The 22,517-nt window shown below is 45.6% G+C and overlaps 1 long non-coding RNA gene across 1 annotated transcript in view; it reads left to right on the top strand.

Annotated features, from left to right (window-relative positions):
* The first annotated feature begins 3,639 nt into the window (after positions 1–3,639).
* The window catches only part of LOC147667150 (uncharacterized), a 68,248-nt gene continuing 49,370 nt past the window's right edge, over positions 3,640–22,517 (top strand). Inside the window, exon 1 of the long non-coding RNA XR_015304495.1 lies at positions 3,640–3,807. This is a non-coding gene — a long non-coding RNA (uncharacterized LOC147667150). The remainder of the gene's footprint in view (positions 3,808–22,517) is intronic.

Genomic DNA, 22,517 nt, shown 5'->3' with positions numbered 1-22,517 from the left:
GAAAGTTTGAACTTCTTTGGAAGTCAAACTGCTGACACCTTTTTAGGTAAAGGACTTGCTAGTAGGGATGTCATCTAGCATAGAGTAGGGACAGATTTAACTTGTTTATTCTTCTTTTTGTAAATGACGCATCAGATTCACTTTGTGTCTATGCTATTCAATTTGTTAGTATTGGAATTGGTTTTGATTGTATTCTTTTGTAGACTAAGATTCTTTAGGGAATTTATGTTCCTTTTAGTTCCTGTATACTTGTTGAATCTTATCTTGAGAGGATTGTATATGCAATTATCTATGATCTTATATTAAACTTTTTAAACTTTATCAGTCGTAAGTGGTTCTTCAGAGTTGTGTCAGTCTATGGGGTTGATTTAACTTATGTGGGTTTGCCTTTTACTCAATGACAGACAATAATCGATCCAAAATTGGATGAATGAGATAGGTATCTAGGTAATCAGAAAAGGTATCAAAATCTCATTCCCCGCAGGTTTGCGCAGCAATTCTTCTATTTCGCTGTCTATAGAACTCGTATCTAGTCGGCAAAAATGGAGAACCCTCAGGGCCACCCTCTGTGTGGGATTCTGATAGAAAACTAGGTGCAACCCTTGAATGGTCTGAAGGACCCATGCATCTTGAGTCAGGAGACTCCAATTGTGTAAGAAAAACATTGTGCGACCCCCCAGAGGCATGCAAAAGCAATCCAGAGCGCTCACCTGAATTGTTCTGGGCGTGGAATCCTGCCCTGTTGCCGCCTCCATGATACTTGTTTCTGGAGTATCTGCGACGGTGTGGGTAGAAGGTACCTCCTCTTGTCAAGTCCCAATCACCTCGACCTCTTCCGAAGTCACCTCGGGGGGACCTTGATTGCCGAAACGGCCTGGCTAGCGTCCCCTTCCTCGTCCGGCCCTATTAAAAAGGCTATTCTGCAGGGCCCGCTTGATGCCTGATTGGGCCTTGTCCAGGGAAGTGAAGGTTCGCACGTATTTTGAAACGTCCTTCACAAAACGATCTCCAAAGAGATTGCCCTCTGCTAGGGGACCCGGCTCAGCTGTAGCTAACTCAGTCAAATTCGAATCCATTCTCATTAACAACGATTTACGCCGTTCTGAGGACACTGCGCAGTTAGCATTACCGAGGAGACAAATGGCGCGCTGGGTCCAACCAGCCAGAATATCCGGATCTATAATGACGTTGGTCTCTTTGGCATGCAAAGCCATTTCTAAGATCTTGGCCAGGGCCCCACCACATCTAACATCTTATCCTGGCATCTCCTCCAGGCACGATCCAAACCTTTCTTGGGGTCTTTGGCGAACTTCTTTAAAAATGTCAGCATACTGGCGTCGATCTCTGGGGTCTTAGCAACTCTGTGGGGAAGATCAGGACGGGGACACTCAGACCGCAGTCTGTTACGGACCTCCTTATCGAACCCTTTTCTCAGATTCTCCTCTAGTTACTGTGTCACAGCAGGGGCCGGGACCCAATCTTTGGAGCGAGGATGCATAATTTCCGAGGGGTTGAAAGTAAACGGAGTGTCGGAGGAGCGGGTTCTGAAGCCGAAGAGGCAGATTTCTTTGCCCTCTTCTTCGGGGGCTGCTCCTCATCCGTGTCGGTAGTGTTAGTGGTGTCAGTGGTGGCGGTGGTATCAGTGTCCACGAAATGCTGTTTACTCTTCGCCTTACCACTGCTTGCATAAGCGTGATCTGAATTGGACGGGGTCGGAAGAAAGCCCAAAGCCCTGGAGTGTGGCCATTGATCTGAGGAACCTGCCTGCGTAGTTGGTGTCTGCTTTTTACCGGGCTTGTGTTTGGCATAGCCATGGCGCTTAGCGAAGCTCTCGAGCTGTTTGGTGATTGGCTTTAATGCTGCCGCCAATGCTTGCTGTACAGTAGAAGGCACTGCACTTTCTACTGCCTTACTAACTGAGGCCTGGACTGATGCATCCAGGGCCTCCACAATTTTGTCTTCCACTGCAGCAGAATGCTGCTCTCCATAGGGTCTTTCCTCCGCCTCCTCATCATAATAATATCCATCATCTTCCATAGTGAATTGCGATAAGACTGAGAATACACACCTAATCAATAGAGGTTGGCACTAGAGGAGTCGGGGGGGGGGGGTCAGCCTCAAGCACACTGTAATGTTATGATAGAGTCAGGTTATAAACCCCCTCAGCAGATGCTGTAGTCAATTATTACAGCCCAGCAGGGCGTCAGTGCCAAAATATATATATGTAAGGAGCGTGTGCCACTCCAACCTAAGGCAACGACTGTTTTTGCAGCCAGTCAGGCGTTAAAACAACCAACTCCGATCACTGTCCGGTGTGTAGATGGTGAAAAAACGGCATTCGGCGTGTGTAGCCCAACACGCACCCAAATCCTACTAGAAACTAGCCCAATGGGCGCGTTGTGATGCACGCTCCTGCCGTGTGGTTTGCGGCTCGTTTTGGCGGTCGGGCGATCAGGGGAGCCCTCGCGCAACCTGCCAGGGGACGAGGGGAGCTGTGGAAGCCCCAGGTAGGCGCGACCGGTAATCGGTCCTCTCCTGACTCATGCGCCGCTAGGCGCTCACTTGGTAAATGCCGGAGCAGCGCTCCAATTAAGCGCGAAGCCCGCCTGCCAGACTGCCCGCCTACGGCAGGGAACACACCGCGGGAACACCCGCGCTAATTTTACAAAGCCCCAATCAAACGGAAAACAGGCACAAATAATAAATAACATAAGCGCTAGGCACAAGGGGCGTATTTGCAATCTTTTAAATGTGAAACCACTTGCAAATCGTCCTCAATCAATTATAAAGCATTTGAAAACAGCACACATGCATAGGTAAGGGGCTGGGCACCTAACTCTTGCTGTGTGAGCAGCAAAGAGGAAGCTGATGGTGTGACCTAGGCTCTTATGGGTGCTGAAGGGGGCGTGGCTACGCCAAGCATCATGGACTTTGAAGTTTTATTTGCACTAAACTGTATGTTTATTGGCTGCTGTGTTTTCTACAGTAAAGAAAGAGAAGCCTCCGGTCCTGTAATAGAATTAGTCGGAGTTAAAACATGCTAATTATGTGGGTTGGGCAGAGTGGGTGGAGCTTAGGGGCAGTGGGTGTGCTACATTTTCATATTAGTAATTGTTAGCTGTGCTGTAAAGTGTACTTGGAAATTGTTTTCAAATGTTGGTAATTATGCGATACTTAAATAGCGGAAATTGGCGCTGGACTGACCACAACCATGTTTCTTTATTTAATCTGATGCCTACGACTCCACACCTCCTGCTTTTGTTACTCGTGCCGCAACCCTTGCTTGTTAGGAAAATACTCTACCACCTATATAGCGCACCGTACGGTCTAGTAATGACGTTCTCTGCAAAATAACTATGTCCGTCATGCTCAACGAGCCCTGGCGACGAAATTATCAGTTGATTTATTACCACTAAAATGAAATTTGCCACCGTTTCTAGATGGCTGCTACCTACGTTCCTCGTTTAATAACTGCGCAAGCCCCGTCGTCTCTTTAGTCCGTCTTTAATTGCTATCCCCACCACCATTTTACTTCTAACCCTTTATGTCATTTAATCTAGGAAACAAGTTCCAATTTTAAGACATAGGTGGCGCACTCACGCTTGTTTTGGCTTGACGGCGCTCTTGCCAGCTTCTCGCTCTATCGCCCCTCCCCCTTCTATCGCTTTCTGTGACCGCCTCTCATTCCATTAGCCGTGCGGGAAGGCGAGTTACGAACACCCGCCAAGCCTCAATCCCTGAGCAGGATACAACACACTCCCACCTTTCAGGCGGAGCCACAGCGGGACGGACCGCATCAAAAAGCAGGTAAGAGAGGCTTGCTGACCATCTTGGGCGCATAGGTCAAGTCAGCTCAAGGCCTACAGAGCGTGCAGCCACCAACGGACAAAGGAGGCTGCAGTTCTTGAACCGCGGCGAAACCCCTGCCTGTACCTGTTTACATTGTTGTTCTGCCGTTGCTTCTTTCAGATTCCGTACAGGGCCATTGGGTGATGATACTGATGGCGCCCCTGCAGAAACGTGGGAGGACCCTCATCTAGGCTGTTCTTCCAGTCCAAGGGCCTCTCTACCCAGTCTGCAAAAGCGGACCTCCCGCCATTCCCACCGAATCATGGGATAGCTCTTTCCACGAATCGTTACAGTCTGTCTGCCATCCCATCCACGCATTTAGAAACACAGGTCCACTCCCCTCATTGGGTCGTTATCCCCGAGCGTCCAGTACTAGAATTTTAATTCCAAGAGGACCCACTGCAGGGTTGGTTTTTTGTAGTGCTTACCGAAAGGTTAAGTTTATGGTATTCCTTGTATCAATGGAGCGCCTGTTATGAAGAAATCCACCGCTCGGTCTGGTTTAACCTATCGTTATTCATATGAGGATAGACCTGTGCAAACAGGTACAGCCTTCACAAAGTACCACGGAGTGTCCCTAACCGTTCACCTGGAGCTGTGGTCTTCAAACTTTTTAATGCCGCGCCTCAGAATTATTTTACTAAATTGGCAATGTTTATATAGGTCTATACATATTCAAACACTGCAGCTACGGCCTGTTCCTGTTTTATTAATGCAAACAAATACATGATTAACAAACCTACTATTCTGTTTAGGCAGGTTAAACATACAAGTTCTCCACAGGCTGACTAATAGAAGTGGGAGTTTTTAAGAATATTTGGAGTCCTCTCCTTTTGATGCCTCCTCCCTACTCAAATTACTTCATATTTTTTTTACTATACTAATGTTCAACAGTAATCCTTTATGGGTTATGGAGTGGCGTGCTACTCGCCAGAAAAAGCGCTTCAACGCCCATCAGGGGTAACAAGTTCTATATGAATGCAAATCTTTCTTCCCCTTATATCCCTCCGCTATCCTTCGCACTCCAAGTAACTGACTAATATCCACCTGAAATTACTTCATATTTCACCATATTAATTCACCACTAATCCATTGTAGGCTTCCTGAATAGTGTGCGTCAACAAGCGCTATATAAATACAAACCTTTGTCCTCCTCTATCCTTCTGCTATCCAATTAACTGATTAACCTATCCACCACTTAAAATGTAACTGCATGTTTCACTATATACTAATTCAACACATCCTCTATGGGTCCTGGAGTAGCGTGCTACTCGCTGAAAAAGCGCTTTGACTCCTCGTCAGGGGTAGTAAGCGCTATATAAATGCAATTACAATAGAGGAAAATAAAGATACATAATCCTTCAACCACATGTTTTATTTTCTTTCTGTTAGATTCTTTGACCCCCAACCTCCCCTTAGAAGGGTTCTACATCTAGCTATTTTTTTTTTTTTTTTAAATTCCTCACCCTTCCATAGCCATGCAGCATTCTTCATCACTTTCCCAACTTTGAAGGTCGCACATAACCTACTTTTGGTACCTTACCAGGTTTCTTTACCCATTGTCCCGCTACAATTTCAAATTTTTTGTTACAAGTTTGTTATCATACTAATCTTTTCTTTTAGTTTGCACCGATTCCAACCTCCCTTTTACTGACTCCTCTTGCCACTCTATTATTCTTGATCTGTACACCAAACCATATTCTCCAGTTGAGTCTCCCATACATTAAATTTTTTTACCACACACTGGATGGCGTTCTTTAACCCCTTCAGCGCTACGTGGATTCCGCTGCGCTGCTGAAGGTTCTAAAGAACCAATGGAACCATGACGGAACTGTTCCGTCATAAGCACAACCCAACCGACGCTCATGACGGAACGGTTCCGTCATGAGCATGGAAGGGGTTATTACTTGGTTGAAGCGCTCAACCATACCATTGCTGCTTGGGTTGTACAATGCCAATCTCTCAAAGTATTCTTTGTTTTTAATGGATGTATATTGCACCCCCTTATCACAAAGTAAGTTTTCTGTACTACCAGCCAACAAAAATAACTGATCTATAAATGCAAATACTTATTAGAGACCACTTTCTCCACAATTTTAAGAATAGGTGGCACGAAAGTGCCCTCCTTTTGCATGGTTGCCCCTACTTTTTTGCTGAATTGCTGATGTACCTTGACTGAGTGTGCCCTGGGCACTTGCCAAACAGGTACCCTGAGCCTATGTTCTTTCCCTAAAACTGTATTGAAAACAAAACCCAATTAGTACTATGGCCACAGGCCAGCCCCATGTAAATGGTACCACAGGTACCTAGGGCACTGTGGCCATAGGGCTGCAGAACTTATTGTGCCACCATTGTAGGCCCTGTACCTTTACACACACACACATTGCCTTTGCATGCTGCATGTTTTGGTGCAGAACAAAGTGAAGAGTGGACATGGCACACATCCCTGTGTGCCATGCCTACAACCCACTGCCCTGGCATAGATCAGCCACCCCTCTAGCTGGGTGCAGTATACCAATGGTTAGTGTACAGGTGCATGAGACCTATATCCCTACAGTATCTAAGCCAATTCTTAGACATGGTAAGTGTAGTAATGCCATTAAGAGTATATGGTGCTGGAAGTTTAGCATTACAAACTCCACAGTACCATAATGGCTTTACTGAAAACGGAGGAGTTCGGCATAAAACTCCTCAGCACATTAAACCCTCACTGATGCCAGTGTGGGGTTTAGTGACAAATACACACAGAAAAAGTGGCTGCTCCCCAGCTGCCACAACCAGACATGTCGCTGGACTCCTGGGTCGAGAGCCTGCTGCTCTCGGGGGTCTGAAACAATGCACATCCTGGGACGAGGTGGGAAGCCTCCTCCCCGGGATGAGTAGGCTCCACGAAGGCTTGCCGCCTTTGTGAGCTTTCCCTAGGCCTTTTGCTGCTTCCAGCAACTGGTCCCCACCGGTTCAGACCCCCCACTTTGGGCGGGAGAACCGGTGGGAAAACCAAGTGAGGAAGGGAGATGTGCCCACCTCTGCCAACCCCACCGGTGGGAGAGGCAAGGTGAAGCAGAACTCTGTCAACGCCATGTTGCAGATGGGGGTACCCAGCCAACCTAAGTGAGGCATATGCCCCCCTCCCACTCTAGGGTGGCTTAATAGGGGGTGTGCTCAGCCCATGGAATGCACCCATTGGTCCCAACCGTTACTTACATGTAACACCCCTAAATCTAGTATTTAGGGGCACCCCTCGAACCTTGCCGCCTCAGCAAGAAACAACCAATCTGCCTGTCCCCACCTTGAACCTGCAGAAGCGAAACTCGGGTGTGTCCTGCAGCCAGCAACCTCAAGACCCCAGAGGATCTGCCCTGCATTCCAAAGAAGACTTTGTCTCATGTGAATACAGATTTGTTCACCCACAGACTCTGGCCCTGGCCAAATCTGCGAGTCTGCACCTGTCGCCTACGACCCGAGTTCGAGTGGCCTAACACCACAAGGTCGTCTCCCCTGAGATTCTGATCCGTGATCTCTGACCTGCCTCAAATTCCCAAGTGAAGCCTGCAGCCTCTTTCTGAAGGATTCCCCCCCCCCCCAAACAGCGTCCAGAGCTGGTAAGAGAAACCCGATGCCTGCGCCCACGGCCTTGGGTGGCCCAAGCGACAGTGTCCCATCATCCCCAGGCATCCCAACTTAGCTAGCTCTCTTACCTGAGGTTGAAATAAGAGTGCATCCTTAACCCTGGGGAGAACCCTTGTTCTTACCCCAAAGACAGAGTACTTACCTGGTAACCGTTATCTTAATTTCTCTCCATAGAAACCTATTGACTGTTTATTTTTCTCTGAAAAAATGTTGCGTGGAGTTGATTTGTTTGGAAACCTGAAAAATTACAACTGTGCAAATCGGATTTTACTTACCTCTTCTCTAGGAAATGCCCCAGTGTGATAGCTAAACATTTCACTCTGAGTAGAAAAAGTAACTTAAAAAGTAATTGTATATTTCACTTACCTGTGCCAAGCATGGCTTAGTTCCAGAAATAAAAGAACTTAATATTTTTATACAGAAAAAGTTGGTCTGAGTGCGGTCTTTGAGTGTGTGACATCATTTGCTGATTGAGTGTGTACAACAAATGTTTTCCATTACCCTCTGGTACAGCCTTACTGCTAGACCACACTACCACAAATGGAGAGGACGGTTACCTCTGCCTACCTTTGGAGTTCTACTGGACTCTTTGTACACTGTACCTCGTTTTTTGTATAGTATATACAGAGCCAGCTTCCTACATAGGCCGTCTGTACAACATATCTAAACTTGTGTCCGTTTCTATTGATCCCATTATGTTAATAACTACACACTCACTTGGGGAATTACGTACATGACTTGTGCCAATTGGAGGTCTCAACGTGACTAATGATTTGTCAGCTGTTTTGTAGACCTCGCAGTCACAAACGTATATCACCTTATTTCTGTATCCATCTCAGGCCACCAGAATGATGCTTTAATGGCCTGTTTAGTGTTGACTATGTCAAAATGTGTGCAATGTCGTAAATTCACCACTTATTCAAACACTACTATGGTATGAGCCCTGGCATAATCAGAGAGGCTATATAAGAGCTCTTATATAATGTGATAGCTGCCATAATTTATCGCTGCCCAACATGGCACCAAAGGGACAAGTGGATTTTGTTACAGGACAAGTAGATTTATGAATCAACCTGCCCCATGGACAAGTAGATATTTTAAAAATTTCCACACCCCCGGCAACCACCAGAGGTGAAACCCATGAATGCCTCCATGTTCTATTATTCTTGCAACCTCCAGTTTGTCCAGTTCTCTCGCTACATCTTCTTAATGATATGGAGATGTTTATGACTTTGTGTTTTCAGTAGAACCCCTTCCTTGAGTCTGATTTTATGTTTGAATCCACACAAGTTGCCAATATTTTCTCAAATGCAGTGACATTTTTTACTATTTTATCCCCTAATTTCACACCTTCATCCATAACTAATACCTATTCTCTGCCATTTGAATAAAGATACTGTTCTTAATTCTGATCCAACCAAGCACAGATGGACCCTTCTCAGAAATGTTCAGTACATATGTACTACGAATTTTAAATTAAAGTTTGAATCAACAGTATCCTGCCATTTTGAATTTTTTTTCTCCTCTATAACCATCTGATCGATAGGAGGAAATAGCTTCGAACCCACTTTATCCACAAAGTTCTTCCTCTGTACCTCTTCATTTATAATAGTATGAGGTGAGCTGGAATCCGCATAGCTTTTGATACCAACTCCCCCAATCTTCATCCAACACCCAGTTTTGTCTTTAACTCGGAACAACATTCTCATCTGCCTTCATCATTCCTACTAGTGTCACCATCTGATTCTTCATACTCCCTTACACATTTAGCTGATTTTGTTCTCCTCCTGCATACCTTTTGCCATGATGAATGCCACATGTGCTATACTTCTCTTTTTTGAAGGACCTAATTTCCCAAATGCTCAGCACTTCCACTCCCATAGCACTTGGGGGGGTTCTTTGTATACCTTCACACTTCTAGGTGTATTCCATGCTTATTTCTGTTTTGTGCTTCTTTTTATTTTAGCAATCATCTCTGACTGTTCATTTACTTCTTTCCTCAATGCACTCGCGCATCTACTAGATATCTCTGCTTTGCGCAAACTTTTGTTAATATTCTCCTGAGGCGGAAAGCCGGTAGACTGCACAGCTTGTAATTGTTTTAACTGTGTGTTACGTGCTACTTGCTTTTTAAATTGTGTAATTTTTGCTCTGCTCAAAGTACGTGGTGTGTGGAGATCGCGCATTTCATCCTTTGCTGCTCCAGGATATAGGCGCCCACTCACTAACCTTGTTCTTTCTCAGCCCGACCCCTGATCCTAGTGCAGCCGACTAGGTGCTGACGCCGGATCGGAGAGGGGTAAGCTGCCATCTTTGGGGGGGGGGGGACATTGAGGGTGCGGACTAGTTGTTTTCCATCTTCCCGCCCTCCTCACGCCCTATAAAATGTGCATCGGCCCTCTCCAGCGCAGGCGGCAGGCGCGCCGGCGGCGTGCCGAATTCGGGCCAGTCTGCGGCCGACCAGGGCTAGGGGCTCGAACCCCTGCCAGTTTTCACCCAAAAAAACATTACAGTTCCCAGGAGCTTTTAGCTCTATGTCCTCCAACACGTAACAGATGCCTGCACAGCATGAGCCTCGAACACTGATAAAAAATGTGCACACTGCCCCTTCACCGTAAATCGTCTACTTAGGACGAGGTGCAGGGGACATATACTAAATCTAGCCCACATCAATTGTCGCTTGCTAGGGAAGTATAAAACGGAAGTTCATGATTATTTGTTGGATGGACAGGTGGATGTCCTTTTTCTCACGGAGACATGGCTTAATGCCACCTCGGCGCCAGAAGTGCTGAGTGCCCTCCCGTCAGGATATGGCATTAACAGAATAGATAGGAAAAAGGGGAGAGGGGGAGGGATAGCCATAATACATACACATGAGCTGGCCTGTACCCTGGAGGAGGCGGATATTGCGGGTAGTGAGACTGGTTTCTTCTCTATCTCGGCATCCCATGATCACGCCCTCAAGGGATTTCTGACCTACCAACCCCCTGGGCCAGGAGCTCGGTTTTCCGCACAGCTAGTAGAAAGTCTTACACAACCAGTTTTAAAATATGAGAGGCTCCTCCTCTTAGGGGATCTGAATCTCCACTTTGACGCGGAAGCACAGGAAATCAGACAGGAATTAGCAGGTATACAACTGCAACTGAAATCTGAACTGCCCACCCATTGCCAAGGCCACCTCCTGGATCCGATCTTTGCTAACTGGGAAGCACTGACCGTAGCACCCCCCCACTCCAGTGGCCTGGTCGGATCATTTCTTAGTCGCATTTAGAGCAGCAGTTCCTGAAACCATGGTACAGAAAGGGACTAGTACCGGATTTAGACACAGAAAATGGGCAAAGTTTTCAACGGAAGCATTCAATAATGCAATAGAACAGGGAGGCCACCCTGGGGGTGTAGGAATTGAGTTAGCCTGTGAGGCACTAGACACGCATATCCTAGAAGCGCTAGACTGCACAGTGCCATGGACGCAGAATACACCCCTGAGAAAATCCAAATCGGCCCCATGGTTCAATGTTGAACTGCGGGAAAAGAAAGCAGAGTGCAAACGACTAGAGAGGAGATGGAGAGGAAGCTATTCAGAGACAGAGAGGGATGGATATAAAAGGGGCCTGAGAGAATACCACTCACTCATCCGGAAAGCCCGCAAAGCCTACTACTGCACCAGAATTGAAGGTGCGGATAACTCCATGAAGTAGCTGTTTCTAGTATATAAGGAACTGTCAGATCTCGCCAGGACAGCAGCCCCTATGAGTGGATCAGTTAAATCAGGTAGCAGAGTTCTTTGCTAGTAAGGTAGACAAGATCTACTCCGCCTTTCCAGATTCAGCCAGGATGGGTGATGGCAAGACTGAAACCCCCATTATCCAAGACAAGAACTGCCTTACTGCATTTGTTGTACCCTCTCGAGAAGCTTTATGCCAGATTGTAGGAAGCATTAAATCTGGCTCCCCCAGAGATCCAGCACCCCCCAAAATACTTCATGGCAGTATAGAAACTCTTGAGCCCCACATCAGACATTTACTTGAACTCTCCTTCAACTCGGGACATGTACCTAAAACCTGGAAGAAAGCAGTGGTCCTTTCCCTGAGGAAGAAGCCCAATATTAGTATGGAGAAATTAGAAAATCTACGTCCCATCTCGCTGCTCCCATATTTCGTTAAGATCGGAAAAAGCAGTCAATAAACAACTCTGCCCATATGGAGGCCAACGGCTTGCTCCACTCTTCCCAATCTGGCTTCTGTGCCCTGCACTCGACGGAGTCAGCCCTACTACTTTCTATGGAAACCTTATGCAAATATGCGGACGAAGGTCAAACAGCGGCTTTGATCTTGCTCTATCTTAGTGCCGCATTCAACACTGTAGCTCATCACATTCTGCTACAGTGTCTGAAAAAGGGAGGAGTGGTGGGCAATGCATGGAAATGGTTGGAGTCATTCTTAACTGACCGTAGCTTCCAGGTAGCACAGGGGCCTTTTCGGTCTAAGGAAGTCTCAAACGGGGAGTACCACAGGGGTCCAGCCTCAGCCCCGCACTATTTAATCTATACGTGGCACCAGTGGCTGGATCACAGATAGATTTGGGGTTGAGGCAGTGTTGTATGCTGACGACACTTAACTGATCGTGACCATGTCACAACCCAAGGAACAATGTGCCGCCAATTTTTCGGCATGTATGCAGGAGCTTGCCACATCGATGGCTGAGAACTGTCTCCAATTAAATGGTAAGAAGACAGAGGTACTTATTGTGGGCAGAACCCTTTCAGTCTGGACCTCGGCCTGGTGGCCGGATAGGCTGGGTGTACTTCTCTCTCCCAGCGAAGAACTTAGGGATCTGGATAGACGATAAAATATCGTTTGAACACCAGACCAAACAGGTGGCGGGCACTTTTTTTGGAATGCTACGGGTCCTCATGAAAACACTGTATCTCGTGCCTCAGCCGGTCAGACAAACCCTGGTCCATGCCCTAATAACGTCCAGACTGGACTATGGGAATGTCCTGTACTTGGGGGCCAGTGCAAAATGTCTCCAGAGACTACAGCGAATAGAAAATGAGGCTGCCCGCCTGATCCTGCGGCTGCCCAGAAGAGCATCAGCAAAAAAAGCACTCGGGACCTTGCATTGGTTACCGGTTCGGGAACGGGTGAGATTCAAGGCCCTCTGTGTAGGTCACGTATTCTTCAGGGAAGGGGCCCTAAATACTTATATAGTTTTCTTAGTCGGTATGAACCTACAAGACAGTTAAGGTCAAAGGGGACGGGGCAAGTTCATGTCCCTAGGTTCAACAGAGTGAGAAAGGAGGACGCTCTTTCAGGGTCCAGACCGCTACGGAGTGGAACAAACTGCCACAGAGGCTACGTCTTGAAACGTCAGAGTCCATCTTCAGGAGAGAACTTAAAACCACTCTGTTCCCCAAAGACTAAGCCAGTTCAGAGGAAACTCTTATCTCACCGGCACCGACCCAAGAGAGAGTTCAGGGGGGAGCAGCGCGGGGACTCACTAGCCAGTGCAACCAGGCGCTTTATAAGCTGTATAAATAAATAAATTCCAAGCTCATCGTCCTGACATGCTTCCTCATTCATCCATAGCCTTTCTTAAATTGCAGGATTTGAGGCATGCATAACCACCCGATCACAGATCGAATTTTATAACAATCTAGTAACCGCAAAATCTGTTGCTAAGTTTCTGAACTTACTAACATAGTTGTCGATTTTAACTCCAACTTCAGTTGTTTCCCTTTTTTTAATACCTTTTTTTAAATAAAGAAACATCACAATATAAAAGCATCAGGTTGGCAAAATATGACCACATTGCAGGGTTAAAACTGTCATTCGTACAAAATCGTAGATACAGTATACAAAGTGTTCGGGATCATGGGGATTCCAGCTTTGCAACTTCTGTGTCTTCGGGGGTGTACATAAATCGCCGCGGTGGCTATTCCAGAAACGTTTTTTTGTAAATTTGGTTGTAAGTTTTTAGTATTTGTGGGCCCAATGAAAGCAAAAGAATGCGTTTCTTGTGTTACGGGTACATTTTACCATCAACATCCATTGTTTTAGTATAATTAAGGAAGTACTGTTTCCATTCAGTCCATCTCAATCCGGTTCCGATCCTATAAGATCAAAGTGCCTGCAGAGAACATTTTGAAAATGTTTGCTGGCTCATTATAAAATAATAATACAGGACACAAATGAAGATAAATGTATATTATGTGGGATTCTTCAGTGTTTGGCAAAATGTAATAAGCCACTGTCCATTCTTCACCACATAATAAATATTTACTCCTTTATCAAAATTATTTGTAAAATTTCTCGTTCTCACTGTATAATTCTTATTTCAGATAAAAACTCCACTGGGCACTCGTGAAACAAGCTGGCTTAATATCCACATCCACAGTGAAATGTGTTGTAAAGCTAATACGAAGATTTTGCATATTTAAAGTAAAACGCTGACCTGCTGACTCCTTTATTTGTGCACAAACTTGCGAGCGTTGACACTTCACCATAGATGGCCGTCTGCTTACACCATCACGTTGTGTTTCTGTCCAATTCGATATGGGCGCTATATGCCATGCGTAATCATGTCTTCTGCTCCTATTATGCCTCACCAACACCTTGCTACTTCTGTTATGCCTTGCACAATCATGTCACATGCGAAGCAGTAGCGGCTTACAGATTCACGGTCGCACTGCCAGGATAGCAGTATTAGGTCAGCGAGTCGAGATCGACCAAGGCAGCGGAAACCGATTTAGCACCAAATAGAATACATTCAGTAGTAAGTTACTTGCAGTTGATCTTGCCAGCGTATGCACCGAGAATTAATATGCAATGCTTTCTCTGTGGTTCATGTTCACCCATGAATTTCGGCACGGAACCATTCTCTGCCTGCTCCTTTCTTCCGTGATGTCCTCCAGCTCGTTGCCAATTTTGATATGAACAGTTCCCCCAGAGATTCCACACACCCATCATACAATTATCTCATCCATCATTACAAACTCCCCACCTCAATATTCCAGTATCCTGTAAGAAAGTATTCTTGACTTAACAGCAATATATGTTAAGTTTGTAATCTGGAAACTCTAGTTGCTTGGCATATACTTACATTTAGAAGATTAGATAGGAATGGGCGCATCATAGGTACAGTTAAAGGAGATGTACGAAAAAAATGCACTGTGGCAAAGAAGTCGGAGAGCGAGGACGTATAGCAGAAATTGAAGACATGCGAAAAGTCAGAAAGAAAAGTTTAAGATACTGCAATAAAGATGTTAAAGAAGAGGACGAAATCTATTAAAAATAACTTTAGTCAATTCAAAAGGATCATGGCTTGAAAAATCCACTCGCTATGGCAAGCTGGATTTAATCAGGAAGAGTTATTTTTAGGGCCTACTCTCCCGCTCTGGCAAACTGACAACAGGCGTTCTGCTTGCTCATAAAGTAAACGAGCAATAAATATGCTTTTATATCTTATCTTGTCATATTTGTTTGGGTTTTTGAGACGGATGTGAAAAGTCAGTTTGTCTTTCTACTTTACTATTCTTTCTGTGACTCAAATTAGTGTTTTGTAAAGTGACCTGTGTGACAATCTGCACTGTACAAAGCATGTGAAATGAGAGGCTGTATATTTCAGTCTTTTTTTCTAACTCAGCACTAAAATAGCTAATAAGTGAACTGTTCAAACATTTCAGATATATTCCACTAATTATGAAGACACATTTTTAGTTCTCGCCTAGCCTCGCAGCGCATACGTGGCTCGCTCTGCTAGATCTATTGTCTGGTTGCTTTCAGAAGTCTGGTTGAAGCTCCACCCATGCTTTTAATTGGCACGTGTCACAGTTTGTTAAACGCTCGCTTTTGGTTTGGAGTGAGGCTTGTTTGTTCCCGCCCTGTCTCCTTTTGGCCCCTGCCCACCCGGACTGGATATTTTGCTTGCGCATTGCGTCTCTTCCACCTTGCTGCACGTTTGCAGACAGTAAACCCTGGAGATCTCAGCTGCTGCTTGTTGAAAGATTCACTAGGTTTGAAATCGGGAGCCTCCAGCGTGAATCGGTGTGTTTAGTTGTAGAACTGTTGCTATTCCCTTCGGGCCCTGCTTTCCGGAGTGTCTAACGGCCGACAAAATTCACCTGCTGCTTTCTCATGCGTTTTCTGGGCAAGGCTGTGTGGGTACCACCAGCATATTACATTGATCTGCTTCTACTAATCTTTGCACTTCCTTCTGACTCCTCTAGAAATGTAGACATATACAGCACAGCTGCTGAATTGGGCACCCTTCAGGTCAGAAGTGCCTTGGGTGTGATACCCCTCAGGGATGTTAATAAACTACACTGCAGTGAAGTTAGGCCAGCTACATTCTTCTTCCTCACCCAAAATTCCTTCCTACACCTTTTTGTTGGTGCTATGTTTTTAACATCCCTCCCCTTGTGCTCATGTGTACATTTTAGCAGGCTTGCTTAACACCTTGGCTGCTAGGCGTTTTCCCCTCTCATGCTGGATCCTTTGCTTTCCCATTGTTTCATGACGAGCTCAGCTCGTCATCAGCACAGCTCACCCGTGCATCATGACGAGCTGAGCTCGTCATCAGCATCGAAAGGGTTAATATAAGCAATGTAACTGTTTTAGGATATTTTCAATTTCAGCTTTAAAGCAACAACAAAAAAAGAAACCTTCTTTCGCAGCTTTGCTGGTCACACGTAAGGCCATATTTTAATCAAAACATTCCAACACTGCAGTTAACTGATTTTGGTGCAATATTCTGTGCTCCCAAAGGCAGATACCACTGTTGTTTTACTCTGGTTGTGCCTGCCCATAGGGTATCCACACACAGGTCATTGATACTTCTTGGTCCTCTTCTCAGGCCCAGTCAAATGACCCCCACCCCCCACGCAACTGCAGCATACGCTTGCTGCAGAAGTCACCAGGCCCAAACTTGATTCAGCTAAAATGACACTTTGCAAATGTTTTAAAGTCATTGCTGCCCTGTGCGGATGTAGGACGTCTCAGAAGGCCAATCCCCAAAACTCGATTTTCCTAGTTGCTTCTATGCACATGCCTTGGTATTCAACAGCAGGCTCTAAGCAACAAGCACCTAACCCACTGAGTTATTTCTCCGTAGTGTTTAGTTGTTTCAAGTTATGCCAATGCAGCTTATTAAAAAAACAAGCATTTGCAATGCACTAGGTCTCGCATTGGGAAAGTTTGATCTATTGGTATTGTAAATGACAAATATTTTATTTATGTGTTGGTTTTGAAAATAGCGAAATTAATAGCTTTGTCATTTACAATGCCAATAGTTCTAACTTTCGAAAGCGTGACACCTATAGCATTTGTAATGCAATATGTGTTGATGTATTAATATTACAAATAACAATGGATTTTATTTTTTTGATAACTAATACTTAAATAAAAGTTATTGTAATTTATAATGGCAATAGCTTAAACTTATGTAATTATGTTCAGTGTATTTTATTGTGATGAAAATCCAAGAACAGCTGTGAAATAACATTTTTTGTGACATTTGTAATAAAGCTTGAAACATTGAGAGAACATATTAAAACCAGTTGTTGTTGAATGGCACTGAGTGATGCTGTGGCCTTCAGTGGTGCTGAGTGATGCTGTGGCCTTCAGTGGTGCTGAGTGATGCTGTGGCCTTCAGTGGTGCTGAGTGATGCTGTGGCCTTCAGTGGTGCTGAGTGATGCTGTGGCCTTCAGTGGTGCTGAGTGATGCTGTGGCCTTCAGTGGTGCTGAGTGATGCTGTGGCCTTCAGTGGTGCTGAGTGATGCTGTGGCCTTCAGTGGTGCTGAGTGATGCTGTGGCCTTCAGTGGTGCTGAGGGATGCTGTGGCCTTCAGTGGTGCTGAGGGATGCTGTGGCCTTCAGTGTTGCTGAGGGATGCTGTGGCCTTCAGTGGTGCTGAGTGATGCTGTTGCCTTCAGTGGTGCTGAGGGATGCTGTTACCTTCAGTGGTGCTGAGTGATGCTGTTGCCTTCAGTGTTGCTGAGGCATGCTGTGGCCTTCAGTGTTGCTGAGGGATGCTGTGGCCTTCAGTGTTGCTGAGGGATGCTGTGGCCTTCAGTGTTGCTGAGGGATGCTGTGGCCTTCAGTGTTGCTGAGGGGATGCTGTGGCCTTCAGTGTTGCTGAGGGGATGCTGTGGTGCTGAGGGATGCTGTGGCGCTGAGGGATGCTGTGGCGCTGAGGGATGCTGTGGTGCTGAGGGATGCTGTGGCGCTGAGGGATGCTGTGGCGCTGAGGGATGCTGTGGCGCTGAGGGATGCTGTGGCGCTGAGGGATGCTGTGGCGCTGAGGGATGCTGTGGCGCTGAGGGATGCTGTGGCGCTGAGGGATGCTGTGGCGCTGAGGGAGAGGGAGAGTGAGGGAGGGAGAGGAGGGGAGATAGAAGGCAGAAACTGCCTGAGAAACAGACACAAAGAAGGAGTAAAAGAGAAAGGATGGCAGGCTTTGAGGAAGAAGAGTGCCGCAGACAGAGATCATGCGGTGGGAAACGGGAGGGGCAAAGGCAGATATGGAAGACGACGATCCACCGAGCAGGTCAAGCCGCGGAGAGGCACAGGCATAGAGCAGGCAGAGCACTGGGAGAGGAGGGGCACAGAGGGAGTGAAGGGCAGTGGCAGCTAGATTGTAGGTGCTATGAAAGTAGGAGATAGTGAGTCTGAAAAAGGTACGAGTGGGCCAGAGAGATTGCGAGAGAGAAAGACGAGAGCAGACAATATGAATGAATGGGAGAGAAAGAGTAAGACAAACTGGAGGGAGACAATGAGAAGTTGGGGAAAAATGAATGCATGGGGCTAGCAAATGAGGGACTGGGAAGTATGTAATACAGACGCGATAGTGGTAGTAGATGGACGAGTTGAAAAAACGAGATGGGCAAAAGGCAGTACAGAGAGAACGAAAGAGAAAGAAGAGGGCATCATTGGGTAAAAGTGACAGAGAGAGAGAGGCAGGAGGAAGTGTAAAGTTTGAGTCCAAGAGAGGAGAGCTATACAGACAATAAAAGCATGGGTGCACAAACAGACACAGGCAAGAGATAGACTACTCAGGGAGAAATATAGCAACGAGAGATAGTGACAGCAATGAAGAGACTAGGAGAGTGAATGGGAAACTCGAAATTCCAATATTTTAAGGGCAGAGTAGGAAAGAGACATGCATTAGACAGGCAATGAGGATGAGAAAAACTAAGATCAACGCACGAGAGGAAGAGAGCAATAAAGACACTTAGTGGAGACAATGAGAAATTATAGAGAAATGTAAGTGCACCCACGGGAGAGACTGGGTGGGGCAGGACAGACAAAGTGCGATGCAGAAAAGAGACATGCATCATTCAGAAGGGAAGGGGCAAAAAAGAGAGACAGTAGAAAGAGATGGGCAAAAGGCAGTACAGTGAGAAAACAAAGATTAAAAAACATAGAAAAGGGTAGCAAAGAGAAAAGGAGGCTGGCAGAAGACAAACAACAGGTAAAATAAAAATTAAAATAAAAGGAGACACGGCCTGGAGGCCGTGAAACTGAAATTACGGCCGGCGGGCCGTGAATAATTAGGGGGGCCTTTGATGCAGCAGGGGGCGGAGCGGGAAGAGCTGCTGGCGCCACCAAGCTGTGAGTGAGATGCAGAGCGTGAAGGGGTAAAACAGACAGAAGAGGGCCTGGGAGGGGGCTGGGCAGAAATGCGAGTCACGGCCTGGCGGCCGTGAAGTGTGAAGCAGTGGGCGGGGAGGCAGGAGCAAATGGTAAGGGGAGCCTTTGAAGAGCAAGGCAGGGGGATAATAGACTTGGCTCAGGTGGGAAGGTGGACTGAAAACTTCTGAAAAACAAACAACGGAGCAAACGAAAGAATGACATCTGAGAGCTTTAAGGAAGAACTTTTGGGGCCTTTCTCGGAGGCTCTCGCACACATGAGCCAATACGTACAAATATGGCACTTGAAAGGGGACAAGAAAGTTTACAAATCTGGCCAGGTCATCTTGGAGGAGAATGGCACATTATAGTGCAAAGAAAGCCCAGCTGTCATGAAACTAACATTACACATTAGACGCACATGACATCAAATGTGGCTATCTGAAAACATTGTTCGATTGCGTCAACCAAACAGCTGTGTTGTAACAAATAACTGAGCAGATCATGGTTTTTAAGTAAAATGAAAACATATATTGTGCCATTCGAAAAGGTTTTAAACAGAGCAGAGAAAGGTCGGGAAAACGATGAGCGAGAGAAGGAAGAAAGGCATGGACACATAGATCAAGAAGGCTGCGAGTGGGAGAGAGAAAGGTGGGGGTGAAAGGCTCAGAGTGGATGTTGGGGGGGGGGGACAATGGGCTTGAGAGAGTCTAAGGCTGAGTGCGAGCGGTTTGCAAGGCCACGTAAGATAGTGTTTTTGAGAAAGTGAGATTGAAAATGAGTAAGAGACTGAAAGAGAAAGGTTAAAAGTATGTGAGAGTAAGTGGAAATGAAGAAAGCGAGTAAGAGATACAGGGAGAGGAAAAGCGAGGGTGAAGGGGAGGTGTGTGTGTGCATTCGTAAAATAAAGATAGTGGCAGTCTAAGTGGGAAAGCATGAAATACAGCTCTAAACTAATGCAAAAGGACTAACAGTTGTAAATAAGAGGTTGGGCTGGGCAGAAATGCGAGTCACGGCCTGGCGGGCGTGAAGTGTGAAGCAGTGGGCGGGGAGGCAGGAGCAAATGGTAAGGGGAGCGTTTGAAGAGCAAGGCAGGGGGATAGAAGCGCGTTCACGAGCACGTGCACTTCTACAAATCCGCATCGTGAACTCAGCTTTCTGGTTTGACTGCAATAGGTCTCTCTGCGAGACCTAAAGTCTACCACCACATATGGCTTATTAGTGTTATCAGGGAATATCCAGGTTTGTTAGTGTTGTCTTAATGACATTTTGCTTTTGTTGCATCTACAAGAAAATTAGGGATAGACGTATAAGAATAAGTTTCATTTTGAAGATTGTGTAAATCCCGGAAGTGGTGTTTGTGCTTTGTTGCACAACATCACTTTTTTTTCTATATCCATTGTTTCTAATTGAAACCGCTTTCTTTCAAAATTGGGTGATTTAGTTTAACAAAACCAAGATTTGAGCAAATTAATGAATAAATGAAGAAGAAAGTGAGTATATACAGGGACTTTCGAGGTTCTGTATAGTGTCAGTGGATTTCCCTATACACTGCTGAGTGAGGTAAATTGGCCACTGTTGACCCATTTTTTTCCTCACATGCCACCTTTTTCCACTACACATCCTCTCACCACACAATTCCAATTCAACACATCTCTCCCTTCCACTTCCAACAACCCTGCCAACTCTCCCTCAAACTCACTGCCTCTCATCTTCGCCACACTGCCACACCACCTCTCAGATCCCAATCGACTGCCTTCTCTCATCCCTCCCTACCTCCTCTCTATACTGCCTGATCACACATACCAGGCACAGTTTCTTTCCCGTTCCTTTTCAAGGTTCCTGTCCCTAAAACCCACACTCTAATCCTCTTCTTAGGGTATCTTCTGGTACACAGATCCTCCCTCTTTATCTGTATGTGGCCTTCTCTCTTTCTCACACACTTTCTACTCCTCTGTCTCAAGTTCATTCACCACTACCTGCTCAAACTACCTGTCTATCTATTCTGTGCAGCTCACCCATAGCTATTCACCATACTACACAATTCCATTGAACAAATATACTCCACATGACAAAATTCAACCCCACACAATTCCACAACTGTCCATTCCAATACAATCCACATTATTCCACTCCATACCACATACATCCACTACACTCCAAACCAAAAACATATAGGTAAAAGACATTGTCATTTACAACACTAATGACTAACTCTTGCAAATGCAAGACCTATTGCAAATGCTTGTAAATCTGGTGAAAAGATTTGTATAGGATCAAATCAAATCTGAGCACTTTACTCTGTGATTTGCTGATGTTAAATATTTTTCCTGTAACACAATTTCCAAGCATTGTCTATGCCCCATATAGTTTTATCATTTAAACTGCATGTTGGTGGGAACGTTTTGTGCCCATTTCAATGGAAAATGTGCTATCAGTAAATGGCAGTGCATTACCACATCATGCTTTAGTAAGATATTTATGAAAAGTGAGTTTTTAAACATGAACTAGGAAATATTCGTGCTCTTGCCCATATGCCAATGCTATCAATGAACCAAGAGGTCGTGCCTACCCTATATGTGGGCTCCATTCTCATTATACACTGAGCAAAAGTTTAGTAAATATATATATTTTTTTTTTGTACAGCAGAAATCGTGAACTTGCATATCTGAATGTGCACTCTTATGTGATAATGAAGAAAAAGGCTGTTCCATAAAACCAAATATTTGCCTAGGATTACACACACAATTTGAGGCAAGTTGATGGGTTAGGCCGAGTAGATTATTCAAGCTACTAGACTTGTATGTCTAGATAACTTTTTTATGAGAGTTCGAGCACGGAGGATGAATAAGAAAACAAGCACTGGCGTTGCCAATAGGTCTCGCATTAGGAAAGTGTGAGCTATTGGTATTGTAAATGACAATCATTTTTTTAATGTGTTGGCATTGAAAATATATAAATTAATAGCATTGTTATTTACAAAGCCAATAGCTTACACTTTCCTAATGCGAGTCCTATTGGCTATGGGAATGCTTGTTGTTAGCCAGCAAGGACAGTGCTGTTGTGGTGCTGAGTGATGTGGTGGTGTATTAGAGTGATGTGGTGGAGTCCCAGAGTGATGTGGTGGTGTCCCAGAGTGATGTGGTGGTGTCCCAGAGTGATGTGGTGGTGTCCCAGAGTGATGTGGTGGTGTCCCAGAGTGATGTGGTGGTGTCCGTGAGTGATGTGGTGGTGTCCGTGAGTGATGTGGTGGTGTCCGTGAGTGATGTGGTGGTGTCCGTGAGTGATGTGGTGGTGTCCCTGAGTGGTGTGGTGGTGTCCCTGAGTGGTGTGGTGGTGTCCCTGAGTGATGTGGTGGTGTCCCTGATTGATTTTGTGGTGTACATCAGTGCTGTGTTGGTGTCCCTAAGG

The sequence above is a fragment of the Lissotriton vulgaris genome, unplaced genomic scaffold, assembly GCF_964263255.1.
Source record: "Lissotriton vulgaris unplaced genomic scaffold, aLisVul1.2 SCAFFOLD_1797, whole genome shotgun sequence".
NCBI lineage: Eukaryota > Metazoa > Chordata > Amphibia > Caudata > Salamandridae > Lissotriton > Lissotriton vulgaris.
Note: the sequence above shows the minus strand (reverse complement) of the source record. Positions and strands in the feature narration are given on the sequence as shown.